This window comes from Talpa europaea, assembly GCF_964194135.1.
Source record: "Talpa europaea genome assembly, chromosome: 4".
Classification (NCBI taxonomy): domain Eukaryota; kingdom Metazoa; phylum Chordata; class Mammalia; order Eulipotyphla; family Talpidae; genus Talpa; species Talpa europaea.
Window position 1 is genome coordinate 100,671,047 of NC_140070.1, and position 24,962 is coordinate 100,696,008.

A 24,962-nucleotide genomic window follows, 5' to 3' on the forward strand; every position below is an offset into this window, starting at 1 on the left:
AGAAGCCCACCCAAGATGCCGGCCAGTCCCAACAACACAGTGTCCCAACGCATACGGCAAATTAGAAAACAGACAGTAGGGCTTTTCAATATAATACTGGAAGTCCTAGCCAGGGCAATAAGACAAGAGAAAGACATCCAAGGAATCCAAATAGGAAAAGAAGAAGTCAAACTATCACTATTTGCAGACGATATGATATTATACATAGAGAACCCCAAAAACTCCACAGAAAAGCTAATTCAACTCATCAATCAGTTCAGTAAAGTGGCAGGATACAAAATCAACACGCAAAAGTCAGTAGCCTTCCTATAAACAAACAATAAATCTGAAGAAGAAGAAATCAAAAAAACCATCCCTTTTGTTATTGAAACAAAAAAAATCAAATATTTGGGAATAAATCTAACAAAAGAGGTAAAGGACCTATACAAAGAAAACTATAAAACACTGTTAAAAGAAATAGAAGAAGACACAAAGAAATGGAGAGACATCCCCTGCTCGTGGATTGGAAGAATAAACATTATTAAAATGGCCATCCTTCCAAAAGCAATATACAGATTCAATGCTATTCCAATCAAAATTTCAATGTCATTCTTCAAAGAAAAAGAACAATTATTGATGAAATTCATATGGAATCACAAAAAACCCCGAATTGCCAAAGTTCTCCTGAAAAAGAAAGAAGGGAATGGAGGCATCACACTCCCAGACTTCAAACTATACTACAAAGCCATAATCATCAAAACTGCATGGTATTGGAACAAGAACAGACATACAGACCAATGGAATCGAATAGAAAATCCAGAAATAAACCCACAGATTTATGGTCAACTAATCTTTGACAAAGGAGCAAAGAATATGCATTGGAGCAAAGAAAGTTTGTTCAATAAATGGTGCTGGGAAAACTGGGTCGCTACATGCAAAAGAATGAAGCTTGACCACTACCTCACACCATACACAAAAATCAACTCAAAATGGATTAAAGAACTAGACATAAGACCTGAAACCATAAAATACATAGAAGGAAATATAGGTGAAACACTACGTGATTTGCACATCAAAGACATCTTTACAGACACATCACCCAAAGCAGTGATAGTGAAGGCAAAGATAAACAGCTGGGACAACATCAAATTAAAGGGCTTCTGCACAGCAAAAGAGACAATAACCAAAACAAAGAGAAACCCCACCAACTGGGAGAACATTTTTGCACCCAACACTAATGATAAAGGACTGATCACAAAAATCTGCAAAGAGCTGATGAGACTCAACAACAACAAAGAAAATAATCCAGTCAAAAAATGGGCAGAAGAGCTAAAAAGAAACTTCTCTGAAGAGGAAATGCAAATGGCCAACAGGCATATGAAAAAATGTTCAACATCACTTGTCATCACGGAAATGCAAATCAAAACTACCATGAGATACCATCTTACACCAGTGAGAATGGCACATATTAAAAAAACTAGCAACAACAAATGTTGGCGAGGGTGTGGAGAAAAAGGAACTCTTGGGCCTCCCAGGTGGCGCAGCGGTTGAGCGCTGGGTTGCGAAGCTGCCCGCGGCCTCTGCGGCGCCGGTTCGATCCCCGGCTGCTCCCCGGCCACCGGAGGAGGGTCCCACATGGCGCGCAGACCTCTCCTGCCGCCCGCTGCTCCCCTCAGCAGTGTCCTTCGGTCCTTCTGCCTGCTCTGCTCCCCGCTCTGGCTCTGGTGAATTCTCTCACCCTCCCGGCTTCTGACTGTACCCAGTGCATGTATAAACCAAACAAACAAACAAACAAATAGATAAATAAATAAGACATGCCTCTAGAAAATTTAAAAAAAAAAAAAAAAAAGAAAAAAAGAAAAAGGAACTCTTCTGCACTGTTGGTGGGAGTGCAAACTGGTCCAACCACTGTGGAAAGCTGTGTGGAGATTTCTGGACCTACTAAACATAGAGCTTCCATATGATCCAGCAATTCCACTCCTAGGTATTTACCCGAAGGACACAGAAACATCAATTCCAAAGAACACCTGCACCCCTATGTTTATAGCAGCACTGTTTACAATAGCTAAGCTTTGGAAACAACCCAAATGCCCAAAAACAGATGACTGGATCAAGAAGATGTGGTACATATATACCATGGAATATTACTCAGCATTCAAAAAAGATAAACACATGCAATTTGCAGCAACATGGATGGCGCTGGAAGGGATCATGCTCAGCGAAATAAGCCAAAAAGAAAAAGAAAAATACCGGATGGTCTCACTCATAGCAGGAATCTAGAAAACTTAAATAAGGGACCAGGAAAATGAATATAAGAAAGTGAAAATCAAAATCAACAAAAAACTATGAACCAGAGACACGTTTTGGGGGGCGGGGGAGGGAGGGGAGGGATTGGGGTCAGAATGGGGGAGCTGCAATTGTATGGGGAATATAACAATAAAATTTATAAAAAAAAAAAAATGTAAAAAAAAAAAGAAAAGAAATACACTGCTGAGGGGAGCAGCGGGCCATTCAGGAGAGGTCTGCTGGGGCATGTGGGTCAGCTCCCTGGCAGGGGATTGAACTCGTGCTGCAGTGGCTGTGGACTGCTTCATAGTGCTGAGACTTAACCCCTTGTGCCACCAAGGAGGCCCGTATGTAAAAAAGTTCTGAATAGTTCCAAGCTCTAAACAATCTAAAGTTAATTACTATCATAACTGATAATATGTGGCATATTCATGGAATACTCACAACAATGAAAAATAATTATCAACTGCTATATATTAGATTTCACAGACATAATGTTGAAAAAAAGAAACCAGAACAAGAGTCATGTGTTTGATGTTCAAAACCTAAAAAAACTAAGTTATTAAAACAAAGATCAGAATAGAATTTAGGGCCTCCCTGGTGGCACAATGGGTTAAGCACCACATTATGAAGCAATCCGCAGCCTCTCCAGCACAAGTTCAATCCCCAGCTGGCCAGGGAGCAACCCACATGTGCAGCAGACTTCTCCTGTCTTGCCCGCTGCTCCCCTCAGCAGTGTATTTCAGTCAGTCTGCCTGTTCTGCTCCCCACTCTGTCTCTGGTGAAGCCTCTCACCCCCTGCATCTCTGACCTATACTCCAGTTCTTATATGCATAAATAAATAAATCTTTAAAAAAAAAGAATAGAATTTATTTCAAGAGAGGTATTCATAGGATGGAGACAGAGGAAACTGAGTGCTAGAAGCATTGTAAATCTTGATCTGAGCATTGAAAATATGTAGAAATGTAAAAATTAATCAAGATGCACATGCATGTTTTGTGTACTCAATTCTGAAAGAAAACAAATACATACTGAAAATACTAAAAGAAAAATTTAGATGAGGAACTTTTATATAATTTTAACAGATAGGAAACGTCTTCTTAAATGTGACTCCAAAGATAAATACTGCAAATGGAAAAATGAATTTAACTTCATAAAATCAGAAAATATAAAACTTCTACATGACAAACATACCAAGAAACTTGATTTATAATTATAGAACAAAGAATGAAACATCTCAATGTATAAGATACTCTTACAACTATAAGGAGAGGATGAGGACAGAATCAGGACATTTACCAATAAAGGAAATATAAATGCAATCTTGATATTAAACACATAAAACAAATATAAATTAAGAGAAAATACTATTTTTTCACTTTTCAGATGAGCACAAATGAAAAAAATATATATAGAATTGGTACTGGTACTTGGAACTACCACTCCCATGTGTTACCAGTGAAGCTGTAGATTGGCTCAAATTCTCTGGGGGATATTTTTAAATATAGAACTTTCAGAAGACCAAAAATAAGTGTATCTTCTTAACCAAACAGTTTCACAACTAAAATTTTATGTTAAGGAAAAAAATACGACAAGTATAAAATGTTTGCTCAATGATGGTCAATGCAGCACTGTTAAAAGAAACAAAATAAATCCATATAATAGATGACATACAAATTTTAAAATAGCTGCTCTTTATGAAGCACATATGAGCTAATTATATGTATTATCTCGTTTAGCTGTCACAAAAACTATGAGAGTTATTATATCATTGTACTTTCATATGCAGATAAGAAAATTGAGGTTCACAGAAATAAGATATGCCCAGGCTCAACAATCATTTAAGTGGCAGATACAAAATTAGAAGAAACTTAATCTGACTCCAAAAGCCAGTAATCTTTAATTTAGATTACCTTTTTGACAAGGAAGAATATTTATACCATAAAGTCAAATAAAAATGCAGTTTGTAGAACAATTGCAAAATTTGATTCCCTCTTGTAATATATACACACACCTATAGATATTAGATGTATAGATTTTCATTGCATGGGAAGAATTCTAGAAAGACACACATCAAAATGTCAATAAAATTTATAAACTCAGGTGTTTCAGAATTTTTTTAATACGTGTTTTCTCACTTTTTTACAGTGATTAACTTTAACATACACAGAAAAACAAATTTACATGACCAAGGCCCCTTTGAAGTTGAAAGCCATAGCTGATTACTGTCCAATGAGCAGGAAACTTAATGTGATTGAAGGCAACTGGAAGCTCTGTTCAGATACATTGCTCTCATGTTCATCAGCTAATATTTTGTTGCTGATTAGAGGGCTGCTACTACCTGAGCAATCCGATTTCACACCACCTCTTTTCACGAGAGAAAACCAGAGGGGAACCACTCCAAGGCACCGACTCACCTAGCACCGAGGCCTGGTTGCTGGGCAGCGGTACGAGAGAGGGGTGTCTGCCGCTGCACTGGCTCCCACACTGTGCGGTAAGCTGGACGCTTCCCACATATACGCACTCCCCCGCCCCCCACGCAGCAGCGGGCAACACACAGCTCCCACCTGGCAGGTGCTGCTAACTAGTAAGAGCTCTAGGAGGGGTGGACTGAGCAGGAACAAAGCTCGGGGGCGTGGTGGGGCACTACCCCACGGTCACCTAGACGACCCAGCCGGCCCCGCCCCAGCACCTGGCAACCTGGTCAGAGACCAGGCAGAAAATGGAAGCGCGGCCAGAAGAGGCTCCGGAGGAATCCTTGGAACCTGAAAACACAGACAAGCCCCCCGTGGACAGCCACAGAGATGGCCAGGAAGACAACCAGCAGTACCTGGGCGAAGGGGAGGTAGAGGACAGGGCTCATGACAGAACACCTGCCCAGGGTATCCAAAGAGTGTTCCCACAGACCAACACAGATGGCCAAGTTGATGACACTCTGCATGAAACATCTGCTCAGGTCGACCTCAGCGCACCCAAAGATGCTATTGTTGCTAATCAGAGAGCATCTGATCAGCTTGACCAAGGACAGTCTGAACAGAGCCATGAAAAGGCATTTGGCCAAGCTGGTTACATGGAGTCTGAACAGAATGACAGCCAGATGTCTGCTCTGCTTAAAGAAAATTCACCTGAACAGACTGAACGCAGATCGGCAACCATGGTGGAAAGAAGAGCTTCCAAACAGGGTGACGAAGCAGCTGAGCAAAGGGACCACCAGATGTCCAACCATTCTGAACAAAGATTTTCTGACCAGTTTGACCACAGATTGCCTGGTCTGGTTCAACAAAAAACTTCTAGACTGACTGACCATAGATTGCCTGACCAAGATGACCAAACTGTATCTGTGAAGATTCACCACAAAGTACATGAGCAAGATGAGCAAGTGACCCTACTAGCTGAAGACCAGGCTGCAGATCAAGCTGAAGGCAGTGCTGACCACCTCACAGATGATGAAGCTCATGGCGCTGAATCCAAGGAGCATGACCACTTCATGGACAAAGAGGATGACGACATGGAAGACATTGTGTCTGGCTATAGAGCACATGGTCAATTTGACAACAGATTTGCTACTCACTTTGGGGACACAGAGGAAGTCGAAGAGATTGAGTCCTGCACATTGGAAACTAGTCAGATGAACCTCAAAAATTCCAACATTTCAGTTTCAACTGAAAGTGACACTCAGAGTACAACTGATTTGAAAAAACTCGAGTCATTGGAAAGCAGACTTGCTCGTGGTTTCCAAGTAAAAAAGCATGCCTTTCCCAAACTATTCCCCACCATCTCAACCAAATTTGACAATATCACCAGTCAAGAAAAAACTGAAGCTATAGAAACCAAGTCTGTAGGTTTAAAGGGGCATTATGATAGATACCTGGGAGGTTGGAGGCAAAGTCAGGGGCCTGTGGTGATGTATGGGGCAGGGAGGGGGGAAGGGAGACACATGTTGGATCAAGAATGAGGAACAAATCAATATGCTGTCTTATGTATGACCCATAGAGTTTAGGAAAGCCAGAAAAGAGTGGGAAATAAAAAGATGCATTACCTTCTCTACTTCCCTACAGTCATTCAGAAAGAAACAGTGAACTAGGAGGGGTCAGGAGACCTGGGTTCAACTCCCTGCTCTGCTGTTAATTCTGTCACAATAAGTGCTTTCCCATCTCTAGGTTTCTGCCAAAGGAAAGGAATTTGGAGTTAATTGGCAATCCCTGTGAAGGGAAAAGGGTTGGAAATAGATTAGAGAAGCCTAAATGTACCTTCCAGAACGTGAGGTTACATAATATTGCCTGGAGGATCAGTTAGGTCTTTCATAATTATGTGTTTTCTCCAACTCCTATTGTAGAGATCCCATCAACACGAGATTCTACTAATAACAGCAACAAAAACAACAAAAATTTCTAGGAGTTTCAATTAATTAAAGACTCTTGGGGGATATATTTTCATTTCAGGGTGATATTTCAGAACACCAGCAACTAATGAGATTTCATGAGTACCCTCACACTTCTGCAAGGCGATTCCCTCCTATAGTGTATGAAGATCCTTATCAAGTTTCACTGCGATATATGGAGAAACACAACATTCTACAAATATTCCAGGTAAATCTCTGAATCCTATTCTTAAATTGTGACTTTCACCATAATTGTAGTATACAAAAAAATCTTTGACTTGACTTTAAGATCTACATGAAAGGACTTTTGCTATGAAAGGGATATAATTTCATTGAGAAGACTGTAGATTCATTAAGTTATATTAACCAAAAGTAGAAAATGTGAAACACCCAGTGAAAAATATGAAGCCCTTCTTGTTGAAGTCAGGTCAGATGATTGACACGGAAAAACTTTGCATAGGGCTAAAGTTGGGGCCACACTAGGAAGGGAGGAAAACTTAGTGGCAAACTGAAAGGAGAGAAAGGCTTTCCAGGAAGAAACATACTTTCAAAAAAGACCAACCTTATGGCTATCTAATAAGCCACATTCTTTAGGGATAAAATAGTTAAAAGTTGCTTGTAATCCTTGAAATTACAAATCTTATTGACCTCGGAATATGGTGCTGAAGCCTTCTTTAAGGTACGACCTTTCTTGGCCAATGTAGAATTATAAGAGATTATCATATTTATTAAAAATTTTGGTTGCTTGGTGGTTTATTTTGTGTTTGTTTGCCTGACAGGTTTATTTTTATGTTGATATTACCCAGCAGTACACACATATGACTATGTTGTCACATGTATTAGACATGAAGTAACTGTGATCAGAAAGGTAAAAGACAAAAATGGCCTGTCTCAAATGAAAATTTTTACACTGGATAAGGTTAAACTTAAAGAAATAGGATAAAGAGGAAAGAGCCAAATTTTGGGATGTGTAAGTCCAAGATTCCAATCATAACTTTGCCTCTTCTTTGTGATTTGGGCAAAATTACTTCTGTGAGTCAGTTTTCATACATAAAATAGAGGTAACTGATACCCACTTAACGAACCATGCTTTATGCATTTTCCTTCTTAAAATGTCCTTTTGTGGGAGAGTGCTGATGATTTGGTTTTCAGACTTTAATCAAAGAACTACAGATTATTAAACTGAAGGATAAAAACTATTGAGGAATTGTAACCACTCTATAGATAATTCTCTGCATCTGTCAGAAAATAATGCTACATGTGCACCATTGTTACAAGAAAAAGTAAATATCAAATATGTATTCAATGGAGACATATGAAATTCATAATTAGTATGTATGCATTAAACAGACCTAAATATCTTCTGCCTGAAATTCTCCCTTTTGTTATTCCCTGCAAATGAGAATACTGCTTACTTGTTATAATTTTTGGGGTTTTTCAGCAACAACAAAAGTATGGAGGTGTATGGCTGAAGATTATGTTTTTGTTTTTATTACTACAAACACTGAACTGCATTTTCACTGTTTAGAATCAAATGCCTTAGAAACGAAAATCATATGTTTTATGTAAAATCATGTTTTTAAGTTTTTTCGAAAGACTATTTTTTAAAGCAAATCATTAAATCACAATTTTCAAAACAAAAGCTTTCTTTAAAATTTTCTCACTATCTCTTTGATCTTGAAAACTAGAAAAATAAACACTGCTAATTATTATTATTATTATTTCTCCAAATTTTACTTTGATTTGTTTAATTTTATCAAAATAAGAAAGTAATTGGGCACTTTCTAGAAAAAGATGAATTTCTTTAACATGCTGTGTACTTTTGATTAGTGAAAAGTTCACATCAACTAGAACCTGAATCCATAACTTTAAATCAGAACCATAATACAATGCCTTATGCTTTCTCTCAGAAGATCACCGAAAATTTAGTCTATGAAAAGCCAGAGGACCCCCTGGGGTTTATGCTGTACCAGGTATGCAATAGGAGAAAAAGAACAACCTTTTACTCTTTTATTGAAAAATATAGCACATAAACAAGTGTACAAAACAAAACACATACAGGCGGTGAATTATCATGAAATGAACATACCTATTGCTACTTTGAAAGGTGAAAAGCAAAACACTGCCAGCATGCCAGTTATACTTGCTTTCCTTTCCCTCACAGTTACTGCTCCCTACAAAGGGACAACTATTCAGACTCTTCTGATAATGACTCCCTCACTTTTCTTTATAATTTTTTCACTAAATGTGAATTATGAAACACTTGTTGACATTTGTCAATGTTTCCAAATTTATGTAAGAGGAACCATGTAGTAGGCATTCATTTGTACCTGGCCTTTTTTTGTCTCTGCTCATGTCTATGAGATCAATCCATGCTATTGTGCGTGACCATAGGTCATTCATTTTTGTGCCTGTGTGATATTCATGGTATAAAACACAATTTACCCATTCAGATTGTTTCTCACTTGGAATTATTACAAAAACCTTTCCTTTGAACTTTCCTGTGTGTCTCTTGGTATACATATACCCACATTTCTCTTGAATAATTAATTACCCAGCGGAGTGATTACTGGATCATAAAAGGTATGTGTCTACTCAGCTCTAGTAGATTACTTCAGTTTTCCATTTCTATGAAAAAATGTCATCACAATTTTAAAAGGGATTGAACTGAAACCATACATCACTTTGAGTAGCGTGGACATTTTAACAATATTAATTTTTCCAGTCCATCAACATTGCATATCTTTCTGTTTATGTATTGTTTAATTTCTTTTATCAATGTTTTATAGTTTTTAGGGGGTAAATATTTCACTTCTTAATTATTTCCAAATATTTCACTCATTTTATTGCTATTGTAAATGGTATTTTTTCTCTAATTTCTTTTTTAGCTTGTTCATTATTCATGTGTAGAAATACAACTGATTTTTGTATGTTTGTTTTATATCCTACAACTTTATCTAATTCATTTAATAGATCTATTGTTCTTTATGGAGTATATAGGGTTTTTATATATAAGATCATGTAATTGGCAAACAGGGACAATTTTACTTCTTCCTTTACAATTTTCAACAAACTACTGGGTCGAGGAAAAAATAAACAAGGAAATTATGAAATACCTAAAAACAAATGAAAATTCAAATACAACTTACTAAAATAAAAATGATCTCAAGCGAACAACTTAACTTTATACCTCAGGGAACTATAAAATGAACAAACTAAGCACAAGTTAAACTGTAGAAGGAAATACAAAAATTCAAGCAGAAATAAATGAAAAAGAGAATAGAAAAAACACTGGAAAAAATGAAACTGAGTTGGTTGTTTAAAAAGACAAGCAAGAGAACAACAAAGACTCTGGAGACCTGCACGCAGCCCCAGGCCGGCCGTTAAGCTTGCGCGGAAAAGCGGCACGCTTGGCGCGCTTGAAAAGCAAACTCGGATCGGGATCGCGGCTGCCCAGGTCCCCGTGCCTGCGACCTAGGCTTGCGGGGAGACACGCGGAGGCCCTCACTGAGGTGAAAGTCCCTCACTGAGTAAGCAGGAACCAGGCGCCCAGGCACGGGAGCTGGGTGCAAAAGGCGCCATTCCCGCGCCGCCACTGAACTGGGCTACAGCCCACGTCCTGGACCTGAGGGCTTTGGAACTGAGACCCAGGGCACGAAATTCGGGGCATGGGTTCTGCACGACGGTGGGGCACAAGGCAGACACAGCACCCCAAAGCCGTTGAGGTTTACCCTACCATTCCCGCTCTGTTCCCTGTCCCACAGGGTGGGGGGTGAAAAACAGTCCCCCAAGGACAATAGGAGAGATTGCTGGCGCCACCTAGAGACCAGGAAAAAAAAGTCACTAACACCCCATAGAACAGGGAAATTTCTTAAGGAAAGTCCGCTTGAAAAGGGCAGAAGGCTCCCGGAGGAGCCAGTGGCCAGCTGGGAAGTTAGCCCACGACAGGCCCCTTCTGACCAGCAGTCTGAGCCCACAGAGGGAGCAGGCACCCACCGCCGGGGCAGACCGGGCACACAGAAGAGTGTGCCTGAGACCGGATGCGCAGGGACTGCATCCTGCGTCACCATTTTAGAACAGGGACATTTCTTCAGTAAAGACTGCCTGAAACCAGCAGAAAGCTCCCTCAGAGGCCAGAGATGGCTCCTGGAGGAGCCAGAGGGGAGCAGAGAAGTTTCACCCAACATGCCGGCCAGTCCGAGCAACACAGTGTCCCAATGCATATGACAAGTTAGAAAACAGACAGTAGGGAGTAGAAGAACCACACGCAACCTAACAACTCCTCAGGAAAAAAGCACACCACAAAAACAAAACCACCCCCCAGATTACAACGACAGTAACTTGGAACAACTTCTGAGCCTTTCAGAAAGAGAATTTAAAATTGCCATGATTAAAAAAGTGCCAGAAGTCATAAAGGAAAACAATAATATGAGAAAAATAATCAACGATCAGGAGAATGAAATTGAGTCCCTAAAGAACGAAGCAAAAGAAACGCAGGAGATCAAAGAATTAATGGAGGAACTAAAGAACTCTGGGAAAAGCAATGAAAGCAGAATAGATGAAATGGAAGAACGAATAAGTACTCTTGAAGACACAGAAATAAAAAGAACCAAAACAGAAAAGGAAAGAAGTACAAAGGAAAAAGAACGAAGAAAGACTTCGGGAACTATCTGACTCCATGAGGAAAGGAAATATAAGAGTTATAGGAATTCCAGAAGGAGAGGAGAGAGATGTAGGAACAGAGAAAATATCCCAGGAGATAATTGAAGAGAACTTCCCAAATGTGAAGAAGGAGCTGAAAATTGATATACAAGAAGCAAGAAGAACACCAAACTTCCATGACGAAAGGAAAAATACAGCAAGACACATAATAGTAAAGCTCCCAAGAATTCAGGACAAGGAAAAAATAATGAAGCTGACAAGGGGGAAGAAACAGATAACATTCAAAGGAAAACCAATCAGGCTGACATCAGACTTCTCTGAAGAAACACTACGGGCAAGGAGAGAGTGGAGGGACATAGTCAACAGACTCCAAGAAAACAGATGCCAACCAAGAATACTCTATCCCGCAAAGCTCTCCTTCCTCTATGAAGAAAGAATAAGGACCTTCCCAGACAAACAGAAACACTGGAATTTCATTATGACTAAACCCCCACTCCAAAAAATACTACAAGGAATCCTAAAGCCAGAACCTCAGAGGGACGAATAACAACAAAAGAAGGCCAAAAAAAAAAAGTTATTAAAAGAATAAATAAATAAAATCAAAGGAAAGACAAACACAATGGCAAATACAGATGCTAACATATCAATATTAACTCTAAATGTAAATGGACTAAACTCTTCAATAAAAAGACACAGTTACAGCCTGGATTAAGAAACAAAACCCAACCTTTTGCTGTCTCCAGGAAACATATTTAGCTACAAAAGATAAAAATAGGCTCAAAGTTAAAGGATGGAAAACAATCCTACAAGCAAATGGACCAAAAAAGAAAGCAGGAACAGCTATACTTATATCAGATAAAACAGACTTCAAACTCAAAAAAATAAAAAGAGACCCCAATGGTCACTACATTATGATCAAGGGGACAATACTTCAAGAAGAAATAACACTCATTAACATATACTCACCAAACGAAGGAGCACCAAAATATATCAGACAACTGTTGTCCTCTCTGAAAACAGACATCAGAGAAAACACATACGTAGTGGGAGACTTCAACACACCACTATCAACAATGGATAGATCAACAAGACAAAAAATAAGTAAAGAAACTAAAGCTCTAAATAAGGACCTAGAGCATTTGGGCTTAACAGACATCTATAGAACACTAAACCCAAAAAAAACGGAGTACACATTTTTCTCAAGCGCACACGGATCATTCTCCAGGATCGATCACATACTGGGGCACAAGACAAACATCAACAGATACACCAAGATTGAAATCATACCAACCATCTTTTCTGACCATGAAGGCATCAAACTAGAAATAAACCATAAAAAGAAGGCAAGGAACTTTCCTACCTCATGGAGATTAAAAACCACACTCCTGGAAGACCACTGGACTAATGAGGAGATCAAAGAAAAAATTAAAAATTTTTTGAATTAAATGACAAGGACACCAATATCCTAAATGTATGGGATGCAGCAAAAGCAGTAATAAGAGGAAAATATATAGCAATAGAAGCTCACATCAAGAAACAATAAAGAACTCAAAGAAACAACCTAATCTCGAAGCTCAAAGATCTAGAAAAAGAACAACAACAAAAAAAAACCCAAACCAGTAGAAGAAAAGAAATAATAAAAACCAAAGCAGAAATAAATGAAATTGAAACTAAAAAAACAATCCAAAAGATCAATGAAACCAAGAGCTGGTTCTTTGAAAAAATCCATAAAATAGACAAACCCCTAGCCAGGCTCACAAAGGAAAAAAGGGAGAAAGCACAAATAAACAGGATCAGAAATGAAAGAGGAGAAATCACAATGGACACAGCAGAAATCAAAAGAATAATCAGTAACTACTATGAACAGTTATATGGAAACAAGTTCAATAATCTAGAGGAGATGGACAAATTCCTACAACTCTACAATCACCCAAAGCTAGATAAAGAAGAAATAGAACACCTAAACAGACCAATTACAAGCAGCGAAATTGAAATGGTAATCAAAAATCTCCCCAAAAAACAAAAGCCCAGGACCTGATGGATTTACAAATGAATTCTACCAAACATTCAGAGATGAATTAGTGCCTATCCTTCACAAACTCTTCCAAAAAATTGAGAAGGAAGGGACAATACCAAACACGTTCTATGAAGCCAACATTACACTAATACCAAAACCAAACAAGGACAACACAAAAAAGGAAAACTACAGGCCAATCTCCCTAATGAACACTGATGCAAAAATCCTCAATAAAATTTTAGCTATCAGAATCCAACAATGTATCCATAAGATAATTCACCACGACCAAGTAGGATTCATTCCAGGGACACAAGGATGGTTTAACATCCGAAAATCAATAAACATTATCCAACACATCAACAAAAAGAAATATAAAAACCATATGATAATATCAATAGATGCTGAGAAAGCTTTCAACAAAGTGCAACACCCATTCATGATAAAAGCCCTTGAAATTCTTGGGATACAAGGAACATACCTCAACATCATAAAGGCCATCTATGAGAAGCCAACAGCCAGTATCATTCTCAATGGTGAAAAGCTGAAAGCAATTCCATTAAGATCTGGAACAAGACAAGGATGTCCACTCTCACCACTGCTTTTCAATATAATACTGGAAGTCCTAGCCAGAGCAATAAGACAAGAGAAAGACATCCAAGGAATCCAAATAGGAAAAGAAGAAGTCAAACTATCACTATTTTCAGAAGATATGATCATATACATAGAGAACCCCAAAAACTCCACAGAAAAACTAATTCAACTCATCAAAATCAGTTCAGTAAAGTGGCAGGATACAAAATCAACACGCAAAAGTCAGTAGCCTTCCTATACACAAACAATAAATCTGAAGAAGAAATCCAAAAAACCATCCCTTTTATTATTGAAACAAAAAAAAATCAAATATTTGGGAATAAATCTAACAAAAGAGGTAAAGGACCTATACAAAGAAAACTATAAAACACTGTTAAAAGAAATAGAAGAAGACACAAAGAAATGGAAAGACATCCCCTGTTCATGGATTGGAAGAATAAACATTATTAAAATGGCCATCCTACCAAAAGCAATATACAGATTCAATGCTATTCCAATCAAAATTTCAATGTCATTCTTCAAAGAAATAGAACAATTATTGATGAAATTCATATGGAATCACCAAAAACCCCGAATAGCCAAAGCTCTCCTGAAAAAAAAAGAAGGGAATGGAGGCATCACACTCCCAGACTTCAAACTATACTACAAAGCCATAATCATCAAGACTGCATGGTATTGGAACAAGAACAGACATACAGACCAATGGAATCGAATAGAAAAATCCAGAAATAAACCCATAGATTTATGGTCAACTAATCTTTGACAAAGGAGCAAAGACTATGCATTGGAGCAAAGAAAGTTTGTTCAATAAATGGTGCTGGGAAAACTGGGTCACTACATGCAAAAGAATGAAGCTTGACCACTACCTCACACCATACACAAAAATCAACTCAAAATGGATTAAAGAACTAGACATAAGACCTGAAACCATAAAATACATAGAAGGAAATATAGGTGAAACACTACGTGATTTGCACATCAAAGACATCTTTACAGACACATCACCCAAAGCAGTGATAGTGAAGGCAAAGATAAACAGCTGGGACTACATCAAATTAAAGAGCTACTGCACAGCAAAAGAGACAATAACAAAAACAAAGAGAAACTCCACCAACTGGGAGAACATTTTTGCACACAACACTAATGATAAAGGACTGATCACAAAAATCTACAAAGAGCTGATAAGACTCAACAACAACAAAGAAAATAATCCAGTCAAAAAATGGGCAGAAGAGCTAAAAAGAAACTTCTCTGAAGAGGAAATGCAAATGGCCAACAGGCATATGAAAAAAATGTTCATCACTTGTAATCAGGGAAATGCAAATCAAAACTACCATGAGATACCATCTTACACCAGTGAGAATGGCACATATTAAAAAAACTAGCAACAACAAATGTTGGCGAGGGTGTGGAGAAAAAGGAACTCTTCTGCACTGTTGGTGGGAGTGCAAACTGGTCCAACCACTATGGAGAGCTGTGTGGAGATTTCTGGACCTACTAAACATAGAGCTTCCATATGATCCAGCAATTCCACTCCTAGGTATTTACCCAAAGGACACAGAAACATCAGTTCCAAAGAGCACCTGCACCCCTATGTTTATAGCAGCACTATTTACAATAGCTAAGCTTTGGAAACAGCCCAAATGCCCAAAAATAGATGACTGGATCAAGAAGATGTGGTACATATATACCATGGAATATTACTCAGCATTCAAAAAAGATAAACACATGCAATTTGCAGCAACATGGATGGCGCTGGAAGGGATCATGCTCAGCGAAATAAGCCAAAAAGAAAAAGAAAAATACCGGATGGTCTCACTCATAGCAGGAATCTAGAAAACTTAAATAAGGGACCAGGAAAATGAATAACTATAAGAAAGTGAAAATCAAAATCAACAAAAAACTATGAACCAGAGACACTTTCTGGGGGATGGGGGGCGGGAGGGGAGAGATTGGGGTCAGAATGGGGGGGTAGCAATTGTATGGGGAATAAAAAAATAAAATTTATTATTAAAAAAAATAAAAAGACAAGCAAAACTGAAAAACCCTTAGCTAGACTTAAAAAAAAGAAACCTCAAATCAAATCAGAAGTGAAAGAAGAAACATTTCAGCTAATTCAACAGAAACAACATAAAATAATACTACAGGGCCTCCCTGGTGGCACAAAGGGTTAAGAGGGAACCTATGAGGCTATCCCCAGCCACTGCAGCATGATTTCGATCCCCAGCCAGGGAGCAACTCACATGGTGCAGCAGTCCTCTTCTGACTTGCCCCCTGCTCCCCTCAGCAGTGTATTTCAGTCAGTCTGCCTGTTCTGTTCCCCACTATATCTCTGGTGAATCCTCTCAACCCCTGCACCTTTGGTCTATACCCCAGTTCTTGTTTGAATAAATCAATAAATCTTTAAAAAAAAAGATAATACTATGAACAATTTATTGTATGCCAACAAACTGGATAATCTAGAAGAAATGTATAAATTTCTAAAAACATAGAACTTACCGAGTATAAGTCATGACGAAACAGGAAGACTAAACACACCAAAAACTAGTGTGGACATTAAATCAGATATCAAAACCTCCCCAACAAAGAAAAGTTCAGGACCGGATGGTTTCATAGTAAAGTCTATAAATAATTTAAGGAACTACTGATATAAATCCTTCTCAAATGCTTTCAGAAAAATTGAAGAGAAATGACATACTTTCTAATTCATTTTGTGAGGTCAGCATTACACTGATTCCAAAATCAAAGATTCACAAAAGAGAGAGAAAGAGAGAGAGAGAGAGAGAAACTACAGGCCAAGAGTCCTAAGAACATAAATGCAAAAATCTTCAACAAAATACCAGCAAACGAAATCCAACAGCACTTTAATGGGATCATCCCATGTTGAGTTGAATTTTTCCCTGAGATTGAAAGATTTTTCAACATGCTACATCACATTAACAGAATAAAAATCACATAATCATCTCAATAGATCCAGAAAAGGCATTTGACAAAATTCAGCACACTTTCATGATTAAAAAAATTCTCAACAAACTAGCAACAGATGGAAATTATTTCAACATAATAAAATTGAAAACTAAATGAGATGAAAATTCCATGGGTGACACCATACTCAATGGTGAAAAACTGAAAACTTTCTATAAGGATCAGGAAAAAAGCAAAAATGCCCACTCTTGTCATTTCTATTCAACATAGTACCAAAAGTCCTAGCCATGGTTATTAGGCAAGAAAAAGAAATAATAGGCATCAGAAAGAAGTAAAATTGTCTTTTCCACTTAAAATGGATTGTATTTCCTAGGTTTTCTGAAAGTAGGATAATTTTATATTGTATGCCAGACCATATGAATATTATGTAAACTGAATTCTATCATATTCCTCTGATGATTGTTGAGGTTTTGTTTGAACAGTTAGCAAATTAAATTCTCTCTTGCCTTTTGTGATGGTAGCTCAGTTCAATTCTTTAATCCTTTACTGCACTACTTTGAATTTTTCTTGAGTACATGATTCAAGGGTCAGCCTGAGGCTTGTGCAGGGTTCATACACAGAAGTAGGGAATCTCCTAGGATTTCACACACATCACTCTTCAACATCTAGCCATATTTAACCAAATTTCTTCCCCTGATTCTTCCATGCATAAAGACAGCAAGTTTATTTAAAATCACAGATCTAATTTTCCTGTGCAACCACAGTTATAGCTGTGATTGTCACTGGGTTAAAATTATTAAAAGTGAGGAATTGATTCCATGTTGGTCACTTGCTCCAAGTTTATTTATTTATTTGTTTATTTATTTATGCATACAGGAGCTGGGGTACAGGCCAGAGGTGTGGGGGGTGAGTGGACCCACCAGAGACAGAGTGGGGAACAGAACAGGCAGATTGACCAAAGTACACTGCTAAGGGGAGCAGCGGGCGAGTCAGGAGAGGTCTGCTGCACCATGTGGGTTGCTCCCTGGCCGATTAGGGGATCGAACTCGTGCTGCAGAAGCTGCAGACAGCTTCATACATTGAGTCTTAACCCCTGTGCTACCAGGGAGGCCCGCTTGCTCCAAGTTTAGACTTTCCTCCAAAATCAACCTATCTTTACTGAGTCTCCAGAACCATTAAGTTATTGTGAGAGGTTTTCTTTTCATTTAGTTTTCAGCAATTATTTCTTTATTTTTATTTTTTTTAAGATTTATTTATTGCGTATAACAACTAGGGTATAGGCCAGAGGCGGGAGGATTCACCAGAGACAGAGTGCAGAGCAGAACAGGCGGATTTACTGAAACACATGTTAAGGGGAACTGTGGGCAAGACAGAAGAGGTCTGCTGAGATGCAACCCTTAGACCACCAGGGAGGTCCAGCGATTATTTCTTTAAATAAATTTTCTATGACTTTCTTTCTCTGGGGCCCCCATGATATGGATATTATTTCTCTTTCAATTATCCCACTATTTTCATTTTGTTAATTCTTTTTTCTCCGTGTAGTTCTATTTGTGTGATCTCCAAATTGGGTTTTTAAGCATTGATTCTCTCCACAGCTTCTGTTTTCCTGTTGTTGAGGCCCTCAACTGTATTTTTTTAATTAAGTTATAATATTTCTTCGCTCTGGTATTTCTAACTGCACCTACCTCATATCTTCTTTATCTTTATTCTTTTTGTTTTGTTTTGTTTTGTTTTCAGTTCCATAAGTGTTGTTATAACTGTTACTTTGAACTTCAGAACTTCAGCCGTGATCTGCAGTTCTGCTGAGTTGAGCATACTCTCAGTTTTTGACTCCAGCATTTGTGGTGATTTGTGGTGTGTGCTTTTATCTCTTCATTTTTAATTTTTATGAGTTGTTATAGGGATAAACTTTCAGACTCTCACCTTTGCACCAGTTGAAGTATTCGGAAAACCAGTACTGGCAAGGGTAGTAAGTATAACAGAGGACCAGGGCAGCGGGGAGCCAAAGAATCACCTCCAGGGAGCATCAGGGATTCAAGCTTCTTACTGTCCAGTGGGTATCAAAGTTGTGTGGTAGGGATCCACTGTGATCCCCTCCTCGAGACCACCTCCTCTGTATTAGTGTTTCTTAAAGTCTGTGTCTACTTCTATAGATTGAGCACCAAATGTAGGCGGGCATGGATTATAGTTGATATGGGGTCACAGGCTGTGAGTTGTCCACTTTTCCAACACAGAGCATTATCCTCAGGTGTTTGCTCCTGTTATTAAATTCTAGTTTTTGCTGTGATTTTGGCTTTACTATGGGGGGGTGGGGGTGGGTGAGTGGCAGGTGTTTTGAATATCCCAACCTTGACTGTAGCCTTGAGTAGTAGCCACTTCTATGAGGAGAACAGATGATTCGACCTGTTTCTCCCCAATGACTGAGGTTCCAACTGTCCTATACTAGCGTCTCTGGCTCAAACCAATAATCCTCTCTCTGTATCCCAACCAGCTCTCCCACAGTGCACCCTCTGTCCAGGCACCAACTCCTTGTGTACCTTTATCTAGTGCAATTCCAGGTCTCAAGAGTCCTTGATGTTGGTGTGTGTCCCTGAGGCACCAACTGCAGGGGGTTCCACAGAGCAGCCACCCCTCCCGCTTGTGGCTGTACTACCCTGGGGTCACTGTAAACATAGATCACTTAGAAGTTTTCCTGTCGCTCTCCACCAGACCATTGCTCCTGGTGTGTGCTGTGGTCGTCTGTTTTTTCCTTCAGGGGTTTTTGCTACAATCTAGTTTGACTGTACCGAGGAGGTGAGCCTGGAATCTTCACTCTGCTATTATCTTGCTGGATTCCCTCTTTTTGCTTTGGTTTAGTTATTTATGCCTTTTTTTTTTTTTTTTTTTTTTGGTGAGAAGAGAGAGAGTAGGATAATGTTTTGTCCATGGTAATTAGATGTTATTTGCAGCCTTCTCTTTTTTAAGTGCTTACTCTTGCATATAAGAAGAACTTTTTATATAAGGATATATGTGTACATAAATATTCATAAATACATACGCATTTAAGATTTCAGCACATATAATTAGGTAGGTGGTATTTTCACTTTATTTAGTTTGAAATAGATTCTAATTTTCATTATGGTTTCTTCAACTTATGGGTTTTTGGACATTAGATTGTATAAATTAGCAGATACTGGATTTTCTAGTTGCATTTGTTTAATAACTTCTAAGCCAATTGCACTTTAGTCCTAAAACAAGATTTCAAATCTTTGAAATGGGTTTACTTGCTTTAATGATGTGGTGTATGGTTAATTGTGAATGAATTAGTTGGGGCTGTAGAAAAACTTATTCAGCAATTATTGGGAAATTCTCTAAATATAGCCATGAGATCAGATTTTTTTAAACCTTACTCTGTCCTTAAGTTTTAGATGTCTTTCTTAGCATATATTATCATTTATTATGCTTTCTTAGCATATATGATTTATATATGCCTTTCTTAGCATATATTATATTTATGCTAATTGTAGCACTTAGTCCATTTATATTTAAGGTAATTAAAGATATATTTAGGTTTAAATCTATTATGCTACCACATACTATTTGTTCTGTTTCTTTCCCTCTATGTTTTGCCTTCTTTTATCGCCCCATTTTTCTCTCTGTTAGTTTAAAAGTCATGTATTCATACTTTTTTAAATTACAGATTGGGGGGATTTTGAAAATACTTTTTTTTTTTTGGGCTAGTTTTAGGTTTACAGGAAAATTGAACATAAAATACTAGTTCCCATTTACGCCCTTCCTCTTCACCCAATTTCCCATCCCTGTTTCCCCCTAGTGGTATAACACCTTGCATTAGGATGTTATGTTTGTCACAATTGATGAACCAATATTTACACATTATTATTAGCTAAAGCCCATGGTTTACTTTGGGTTCTCTGTTTATATATTCCATTGGTTTTGACAAATATTTATGATATTTTTCTATAATTATAGTGCCATACAAAATAGTGTCATGGCCTTAATAATCCTCTTAATAATTTTAGTGGTTTCCCTAGAAATTACAACATATATCCTTGATTTGTCAAGCTCTGCATTATTTATACCAGTTTAGTACAAAGATTTCTGTGTTTTAAGTATCTACATATTTTATCCCACAAGATATGGTAATGCCAAGTAGGCAAAAATTGCAAGTGGAAAAAAATTCTTTTTCATTCTCCTCAGATACAGGAAATGATGAAAAACAGAGACAAAACTGAAAACTACAGCGAATGAATCTCTCCTCAACATTATTTCCAACCATCAGTGTCATGATATTATTTCCAACCATCAGTGTCATTATTTCCAAACATCAGTGTCATGATATGTTCTGTTTCCCACTCTGAAAAATGATTTCTGAATAGATATTGGTAGTGGCTCTACCTAAATGTGTTCATAATTTTTAAGAAAAAAATCTATACAGTATCTTTGTAAAACTCACAAAACACATATATTTCTACCCAATCATACAAACATATAAACATTATTCTTATCCATACATTGATATTTCAATACTATTCCTCCAAAACATTGAAAAATAATAAGTTCACGAATCACAAAGAAGGTAAAGAAAAGAATATTAGCAATCTACATGCAATTCCCATAAAGTATAAAAGTCTAGTCTCCAAGTTGTCTATAAAATTTTCAGTCAGAAAATGTGTGGCAAATAATTTGTAAAGACATATTTTTTCTCTTAATGGAAGATAATTGTTATAATATTTCTTTTCTTGTTTCTTACACCTCCAAGGTGGTTTTCTGTTTTCCTCTTTGACCCTGCCTGTTATCTTCAGCTATGAGTGGGTTGTGATTTAATCTATGCCTATAAATAGCTCTCTTCTGATATTTAACCTATACCCAAACTTAACCACCAGTCTTCTGGACCCACCCATGGGAGAGGCAGAATGTTACTTCCTCATTACCTTTATCCCCTGGAGGGTATCCACATCAAATGGAATGTGTAACCTGTGGAACTTGTATTTAAAAACAAAAGGTCTTAACATTTTCTGTCTGGTATGGTAGTATTTGCCCAGAAATCAAAACTAAAGATGATCATCTGATACCACTTTTATGAACTTAACCTCTCGTTTAATTTCTACTTGAACATTAAAGTGGACTTGATTCTTTATATTGTTTAACTGGTAACGATGTGGTGCTGTGGCTGTTTTACACTGAATTAAACTTCTGTTTAAATAATCATGCCAAAACTTCCTTTTTTATATCTAGATTTTATTTTGAATGACTATACCCAAAAATCTCTTTATAACTTGAAAATTTACTTAGGTTTTCTTTCAGTTGTCCACAAAATGTGCATGTGCTCAGATTCAATGAATTTTCTCCACTTATATAAGCAGCTCCTTTGTTGATTGTAAGCTGGCAAAATCAGCTGAGAGCTACATAATAAACCTGCAGTGATCCTATGGGAAAAGTTAGTATCATGTGACTTAGGTTACAACTAATCAGTTCTTTGATCAAAATAATTCAAAGATTAAAGGAGCAACAGTATTATTAGCGATCAGAAACTTGAATATTATCAGTAATATCGGACATTAAGAATTGAATTTATACTGTTTTTTTTCACCCTAGTACCAGATAGTACCTGTACCTAGCACCTAGTACCAGGTGTACGTGGTACCAGTACCTAATACAAGTACGTACTGCCTAGTACCACCCTTCTTACCAAGTTTTTGTGATGCATTTCACAACTGTCATTTTGACCTTTCACAATGAGGCAGTGGGGCAGCAGGTTTGGGCTTGGCATGGTCCAGTATTCTTGCATAAACATGTTTGAGAGGAAAATGGAGATAATGGAGATAAGGCCTCACTTTCAGTGATTCATACTCTGTACTAGAAGGTTATCTTATTGGTAGTGCAGTCAGCTAATGTATATTCAGTTCTTAGACTCTAACTGATAGAAAATAGTCCCAGGTCAGGTGTAAGCACTAACGATGAGAATCTAGGTAGAACTGACTGTCAGATCAAAAAAAAGAGGAGTTTCAAAGTTGGCCTTTTCAGGGCAAAACTGACAGATGACATGGATGGCCATATGGAGTAAAAATGTAATGGTGAATAAAAGTTTCAATGTCAGAACAACCAAATATTAAAACATCTCCCTTAAAGGAATTCTCCAAGGATGCTTAGCTTACAAAGAGGTTACTCCCATAGACATGAGGTGTTAGTGTCTCAGGTGTTATTAAATGAGATAATATGCAAAAGAACCTAGAAGAGTGCCTGGCACTGTTAGTTCTGCTATCTAGTATTACTATCAACAGCATAGATATTACATTTTACCTCAGCCATGCTGACTACCTCCCTCACTTTGTCCCCCAGCCACACCGATCTCATGACAGTAATAGAATGTCAGATACCTTACTATTCAGCAATCAAAACAAATAAACCAATGCCATTCGCAGCAACATGGATGGAGCTAGAAGGAATTATGCTCAGTGTAATAAGTCAGAAGGAAAAAGAAAAATATCGGATGGTTAGGGGAACCAAATAAGACATCAGGGGGAATAAATAACAACAATACAAAGCACAACACAACAAAACAAAAACAATCAGACAATTATAAACCAAAGATATCCTGCAGGGGAGAGAGAGGGACCAGAGGGGGAGAGGAAGGAGCACAGGGGTCTGTGGTGATGGTGCACAAATGAATTGGTGGAGGAAATTCTATGGGGACCACACCTGAGGGGAAAAAAAAAATCAAACATTGTTTAAAAATGAACAGTGATGCAAAAATATATATTAAAAAAAAGAAAAAAGAACGGGGGCCTCCCTGGTGACGCAAGGGGTTGAGATGCAGCACTGTGAGGCTGCCCGCAGTCACTGCAGCATGATTTCTATCCCTGGCCTGGGAGCTGCCCACATGGTGCAGCAGACTTCTCCTGACTCGCCCGCTGCTCCCCTCAGCAGTGTATTTCAGTTTATCCGCCTGTCCTGTTCTCCGCTCTGTCACGGTGACCTTGTGGTGTATTATATGTTCTGTTCCCCAAATAGGAACAACTGGTGAAATCACTGACCACCGCTTGATTCAACCTCCAGCCTCTCATCTTCACAGGAGGTCAGGGATGGGGCAGTAAGGTTAGTTTTCCTGGAAAACTATCCCCCATCCTTAGACACTTTCCAAATTACATAACAAGAGACACTAATATCTTCATCACCTAGGAAATTCCAATGATTCTAGGAGCTGGGTCAGAAACTAAATATCTACTTCTTATAATCTGCAATATCATTGTTATGGTCTTTTTACCACAACTTATAAAAATGAAAAAAAGGTGTATATATATATATATATATATATATATATATATATATATATACACACAGTGGAATATTATTTGGTAATAAAAAAGAATGAAGTACTAATATATGACTGGCTTGGATAAGCTTAAAAATATTCAGCTAACTATGGTGGAGGACTAGGGGTGCTTTGGTTGTAGGAAAACTATGATGACCATGCTAGTGGGGAAAAATCCTCTATCATGAAAAAACAAAAGAAAGGTATTGAGAGAAACAAGACTCCTCCTTCCTAATAACCTCCACATGCTATTTTAGTCACCTACACCAGAGCCATACCTGTCATCACCAAAACTGTCCACAATGAAATTTTAAGGTTTCTCTTGTTATCTAAAAGTAATGTTCTGGGGCCTCCCTGGTGGCACAAGGGGTTAAGACACAACCAATGAAGCTGTCCGCAGCCTCTGCAGCACAAGTTCAATCCCTGGCTGGCCAGGAAGCAACCCACATGGTGCAGCAAACTTCTCCTGTCTCACCTGCTGCTGTCCTCAGCAGCGTATTTCAGTCAGTCTGCCTGTTCTGCTCCCCACTCTGTCTCTGGTGAATCCTCTCACCCCCTGCACCTCTGGCCTGTACCCCAGCTCTTGTATGCATAAACAAATAAATCTTTTAAAAAAATTAAAAGTAGTGTTCTTACAAGACCTTTCCCACGTCAAATGGTGTAAAGTGAAGAAGTTGCCAGTAATTTAAATGGAAAAATTTGGAAGCATTCCCAGAGCCCCCAAAATAACCTGCCAAATGTTGCCAAATCACATATAAAACCTGAAGTAACACTAACATATAGTAAAGGAAGGAAAATGATGAAAACAC